This window comes from Cornus florida, unplaced genomic scaffold (genome assembly GCF_030987335.1).
Source record: "Cornus florida cultivar Cherokee Brave unplaced genomic scaffold, ASM3098733v1 CherokeeBrave_3.0.0_Hap2_Chr01, whole genome shotgun sequence".
Lineage (NCBI taxonomy): Eukaryota > Viridiplantae > Streptophyta > Magnoliopsida > Cornales > Cornaceae > Cornus > Cornus florida.
In genome coordinates, this window is record NW_026775571.1 from 29,044,489 (window position 1) to 29,051,732 (window position 7,244).

A 7,244-nucleotide genomic window follows, 5' to 3' on the forward strand; every position below is an offset into this window, starting at 1 on the left:
CACCTCCTTGGCTCAATGCACCTAGCCAATCAAGAACAAAAACAATAAATAACCAAAGTAAAATAAAAATAAAAACAGGATCAAAAGAGTATTAATTCCTAATTGATTTCCAAAATACGACGTTGCCAAAATCCCGGCAATGGCGCCAAAACTTGGTGGGTCGTGGAGTACCAGTTGCAATAAAAGGTGTAGTGTGGCCAAGTTTAAATTTATAGAATGCCACTACCACTACTAACTATAAATGTAGCTGGAGTGAGTAGGGATCATCCCAAGGGATATGGAGTGTATTTTTGCTTGAAAATCAAGGTCGGATTAGTAGGTCGAATGATCAAAGATGTTTTGTTGGTTGGATTAAACTACAATTTAAGCTAAATAGAAGCAATGTGAAACAACTAAAGTAAATAAGGTGTAGAGAACAAGAGAGAAAAGTCTTGGGTCATAGAGTTCACCACTAAGCATTACCTTCTTAGACATTCAATAATTGATGGATTAAGGAGATTATGTGTTGTAAATGAAAATGTGTGCCATTGATTGAAATATTAGCATGGATGGCCAAGTAAGCATACATTGTCTAGCCAATCTAGTGAATAGCACAACATATCAAATTAAGCCATTAATCCTTCCATAAGCCCACAATCAATGCACACTCAATAAATTAGACAAATATACTACTAGCACTCATAAGTATGGAACATCAAACTACAAGAATGGATTGTCCACTTATCTAAGAAAGTAAGGCGACTACACTACAACTAAGCAAGTGAAATAAAAATTAAACTAATGAAACTAAGATTGTGGCACAATCCATCAAGAAATAAGTATGAACCATTAAATTAACTACAAGAGTATTCCATTTAAGCACCATTCCTTGACCATCACTAGATTCATAATATCAACACACATAGACATGCATCAATGTCACAAAATCTAGAGATAAACACATAAACATCCATTCTACCATTCATAGACATATGAATAGAATTAAATGATCAATTGGAAGTATTAAACTACACAAATCATTGTAGACACAAGATTTATATATATCAAAAGTTAAGATAAGAAATACAACACTAATCCCCATTAATAATAAAACATCAAAGTCTAGGAGGCATGCTTAGGGCTATCTCTAGCCCCAAGAAATGGTTTAGCCACTCATTAATGTCGTCATCCAACCCTCAAGGGCTATCTCCATGGTAGAACTCATCTTCCTCCTTAGTAAAAACCCTAGATAAGAGGAAGAACTTTCCCAATTTGTGTATTTCTCTCTTTAATCGCTAGCTAAGTCTCTCTCACTAACCAACCTCTCTTACTCAAAAATAGCCAAGATCCTTATATAGGTAGCTCAAAGGTCACACCCAAAGTCAGTCTTCGTGCACTAGGACCTCCAAATGATTGCACCACGAGCACACATTTAATTTGGCTTGAAGTCAACTTTTCACACAACTTAAGGTAGTTCGATCGATCATGAGGTTGCTTGGATCAATCGAACTAAGGCGGCCTTTTTGGAATAAAGACAAAGCTGAGATATTTTTGGGATATTTTGGGAAAAGGACAAAAGTGGTAAGTGAGGATAAGATCAAAAGGGGTTCGATCGATTGAAGGAAATGTTGGATCGATCGAAGAAGATATTTTGCTAAGGATAAAGACAAAAGGTTCGATCCATCTTGGCATGATTGGAACGATCACTGTAATCGATCGGAGATTGAGTTCGATCAATTGAAGAATGCTGTTTTACACCACTTTGCCTCCACTTTGCTCATTTCTTCCAGTAAGCTTGAGATTGCATCTTTTATGCTCTAATTCAGCTGAATTGACTTATTTTGGGGATAAGTGCCTAAAAAGGGAAATAACATGAAATTAGACTAAAATGGGAAAATATGATAGAATAAGGTCCTAGAATGTTCAAGCTTAAGGGGTTTAAATGCGCACTTTTCAGTGCTTATCAATTAGTAGTTTGAACCTTGTTGCACACTCAGCTATCTCACTCACTGCACACACCTTTGTACAAGAATAGATACTAGCTTTCACAACTAATCGACACTCACTAGTTCACCATCTTCACTTGCTGCATGGAAGTAGTTACTCACTCAGCTGCCCCACTTTTCAACCACCTTGTACTCACTAGGACACTAACTTTCACAGCCTCTACACACACACAAGATCAACAATGTGCACACAGGCACTCCCCCAGTCCACAGCCCCTATGCTTGGACACACAAAGCTCTCTGTAGCTAAATCAACAATGTAAAGAAGGTGTCAACACACCAAATATAATATACTTAAGCTGAAACATAAGATAAGAATGAATACACAGCCTTAAGTATCACACAGCACAAGAAACCCTAGCTTCCACTTCACTACGACAAGAAGGGTAGAACTGTCAATACACACTACAGCTTCACTTGATGCTCAAACTAGGTTCCCACAGCCTTGAAATAGCCAAATACACTTTCTTGAATGATGTACACAAATAGATATGTGACGACCCTGGTTTTTAGGCCAGTGCGTCAGTCATGAACCAAAAGTTGACCCAATAACGGATCCGAAATGCGGAAGCAAGAACTAGTATGAAAGGTCAAATGATACCCTATGGCACCGATGACGACCAAAGGAAACAAAATCTACTTCAAACTAGACTAAGTGCACCATCAAATGGCTTAAACAAGATTAACAAAAGCTTGTAGGAACAAATGAAACGATAAGGGCCCGAAGAATCAACAAACCAAACAAAACCTACAAGGCAGCTCCATTTCGGTCGACCGAAATGGAGCTTCGGTCTGCTAAAATGAGCCAGAAAGAGAAGGAAAGGAACCTTCACTTCGGTCGACCGAAATGACCCATCGGTCGACCGAAATTGCCATGAAAGCTGAAAATGGCTACTGGAATTGGAGTTTTACTGTTCAAATGAAATTCAAGGAGGTTCGGTCGACCGAAAAACCCACCGGTCGACCGAAATAGGTTGAAATGCTGAGAATGAACCTGCTATGCACAAATTCTGAAAATGGACCGTAAGTCTCATTTGAATCCCCTATTGCATGATTAAATTTCATTAAATGCTACCTTATGATGATATGAGCATACACGCAAATGTAAAATGACATTTTAATCATGCTACAATGGCCTATGGCCTTATTACAATTCATTTACAACATTTGACATGTTAAACCTCTAAGTTAGAAAAATTACATTTCATAAACAAAACCAAACATGCCAACACTTGTATGTAAACAAGGGTACTTCTAAAGAGACTTCAACTCTGTAATTCACCCAAAGCGAGTGCAAAACTCCAATCTCGAATCCTGTACCTGAAATATGCCCCAGTAACGTAGGGGTGAGCAACATAAAGCTACTCGTAGGAAATGAGCATGCATCGACCTATGTTTTACAATTTCATCACCTTAAGGTGAAACATGTTAAAGGGGCTCATGCCACCTAACGTCTATGTCAAAATGAGACTCCGGGAGCATCCTAAGCTACCCTAGATCATTTCTAGCATAATCACATCATTCATGTAATTCCAACAACATAGTAGCATGCTTACATATAGAAACAAAATGTAGATTCCCAAGGTTATCAACTTGAAATCTAAAATGCTAGAACAACCAAAGTGGGTCATGCCACCTAACGTCTATGTTCCAAATGAATCTGTAGGATCATTCCTAAGTCACATTTGAATAATAAATCACAAATCACAACATCTATGCAATTTAACCAACATAGAAACATGCTATACAAGCAACTAGATATAGAATCTCAAAGTAATCAACTTGAAATCTAAAAGTGTGAAAACAATTAAATATAACAATTTAGTATAGATGTACTTAACAACATCAAAAGCTTATAATGATTCATTAAAATCATAAAACAAGAATGCATTTAACAACATTAAAAGCTCACAATGATAAATCATAAGCATGAATGTACTTAACAACATTAAAATGATTTATTAAAATCATTAAAACATGGATGTACTTAACAACATCAAAATGATTTATTAAAATCATAAAACATGGATGTACTTATCAACATCAAAATCGCCCATAGCTAAAACCACAAGTCACAATATAAACATGATTGCTAACTTGGAATTGAATGCGAAAACAAATAATGGAAGACTTGGACATCAAAACTCAAAATTCTGTCGAGACTCAATGGTTATTCCGGGCATTAACCCGTGGTCATACCACCCCTAGTGAGCACTACCTCAACGACTTAGAGTACTCACGTCCCCGTACTAGAGCCAAACTCTAGCCATCTCAGCTTAACAATGTCCCAAGACTCCAAAATAAATAAGTTAACAACATATATACATATTAAATAGTACACGAAACTACCTTCATGCACAAGTAGGATGTAACCACACAACACATGCTCTAAATCCACAACTACTATAGGATGACAATGTCGAATCTTTAGAGTGCGATTCGTTACGCGCTATAATAATATTACATGTCAAATCTTCAGTGTGCGGTTCGCTACACGCTATAACAATATAATCCAATATTGAAACATAACTCATAAATCTATTATAACTCCAAAATCATGCTTTAAACATATTATCAATGTCAATTTCATGATTCAATCAATAACGCAAAAGAAACGGAAATTAATTACAAAACCTAATTAATTTCTCCAAGTTTCATATCTCAACCAAATGGTCCTTAATTTACACATGTTATACAACATAGCATGGTATACACATTCATTCACTAAAATCAAGTTAAAAACTTAATTAAACAAAAGGAAGCCTTAAATATATTTTAATTAATCAATTTAATTAAAATCTCTAGATTCTTATGCTTATTCAAATGCTCTCAAATTTAAGTATGTTAAACAACATGCCAAAACTTAATTTAGAAGCATACTACAACCTAATTTCATGCACGGTACGGCCATGCACTTTAATCTTTCACAAAAGATAAATATTAATTAAAAAGAGCAATTCTTATTTAATTAACCCAAATTTAATATATGTTAATCAACAGATTAAAACAAGATTTTCTACCATGCCACAATTCAAATCAAAGTTATGTACCATCATGAATTTTAAATCTTATATAAAGAAATAAAAATTACTAACTTTTTAGATTTGATACAAGGCACATATATAAGTTGTATAATCATGCTAAACACTCAATACAACACACACAAAAGCCTAAAACATTTCCTACCTCAATTTGAGATGAAAATCTTAAAAGCCATCAAAATGGAACGGCTCTGAATCCGACGAAACTACTAGGTTTTGTCGGGGACTACACCGTGCACATAACCCCCATGAAAGCCCCATCAAAATCACAACTTGACCTCAAAACCAAACTCAAAATTTGGTTAGAAATGTGTTCTAATAAGGGTGAAAGATAGAGCACGGCGAGGGGAACAACAAACGTTAAGGCTCGAAGACTTTCCATCAAGGAAAAGTGAACCAAAAGAGGAGAGAGAAAATGGCAGCACCCCTTGGGCTGCCATGGGAGCTCCAGGTCGTGCATGAAGAGGGGAGAAGATGAAAAATGAAATATCTCACCCCCCCTTTTATAAAAATCTCAAAAAAGTGCCCCGAACAGGCCCCACCGGGTCCGAAAAAGTAAAATTTGAGTAGACGCGCTCAAATGGAAAAACTTTGTGAATGAAAAAGATTCAAAATAAGAAAATATGAATAACAGAAGAAATAGCGTCAAAAACTGAGTCCCGAGCAGAAAGTTATGCCTAAAACAAGTTTGGCGCAAACCGGAGCCAAAAACCCTAAAACTGGAAAATATCGACTAGGAGGAAATTCCAAGAGTACTCAACTCAGCAAAATGTGAAAATGAATCCCGTACGAGGATCCAGGCTCAAAACAAGACATTTTGCAATAACTTTCATTAATTGCACAATGGCCCCTCTAAAAAGTGAAAACTGCACTTATGGCCCATAATGAAAATATCTTCCAAAAATATTTTCTTAAAAACCCCTGAAATAAAATATCTTCAAAAGATATTTAAGAAAAGCACCCCAAGAAAAGAAAAAGATTCCAAAGAACTTTGCATCCATGCCCCTACGGACACCAGGAGCAGCCAGAGTACTTTCTTGCAAAAGTAAAGATACGTATTTCATGGAAACCACTCAAGATGAAGATACTTGAAGTCAAAAACCAACTCCGAACACAAGAAGTGTGGTTATGCAAACAAAGCCACAAACGGGGAAAAGACAAAATAGGGAAAAAGACGAAAAGGAAAAAGGACAAAAAAAGTGAATAGTATTGAAAAACGAAAAATGTGAAAATGACTCGGTCCTCAAAGGAAGTTGTCAATCCACACGAACGAGTCTCAGAAATCATTCCAGAGTACTCGAGACGACACTAATAAACGAGAAACCAAACTCAGAAAGGAAAGACAGCGGAAAAAAAAATATCCGTGAAAATCCGGGTCATTACAAGATAAGTAAGGTAGAACAATGTTTGCTCCCAAAAGGCTAAAACCCTAATTTCAAGGGTAACAAAGTAATTTCACAATGCAGCTCCAAGAATGGCCTTTAAAGGACTTCCACAGCTCTGTATAACCAATATACACTTGCACAAATGTCTTCTATAATAAACTCAGCAAGGTATAATAGTTTTGGTGCACAATAGGACAAAACCCCAAAACCAAGGGCAAGAAGTAACTACACTTTGTAGCTTTAGAACTGACCTGCACTTGTCACACATAGCCTTGATATCTTTATATAACTTGGCTCAACAAGATTTACAGTGATTGGAGTAAGGTATCACAATGTCACTTTATAAAAGGCTTAAATCACAATCTCAAGGGTAAAATGGTCTCTTCACACTGTATCTTCTGTTCAGGCCTGTAAATGGCTCTCACAGCCTTGTACATCCAGAATACACTTGCTTAAATGTTTAGAACAATTTATATAGCAAGTTTCAGCAATAATCACACACAAACAGCCTTAACCTCTACAACCTCTAGTAACCAAGCTCACAAGGGTAACTTTGTAATTCAGCTTCAAGAACTGCTCAAACATCACTCCCCCGGTCTTCAATAGGAAAAATACACTTGCTCACATATACAACACATTAGGAATAGCAAGGTATAGCAATGATAGTTCACAACGGCCACTTTAAGGCTAAAAAACCTTATACTCAGTTTTGTTAACCAATTCCTCAAGTAGCTTCAAATCCTCAATAGCCAAGGGCTCCCACAGCTTGAAAATTATACTTTAAACTTGGTTTATAGCTGGGACAATTTATATCAGCAAGGACACGACAATGC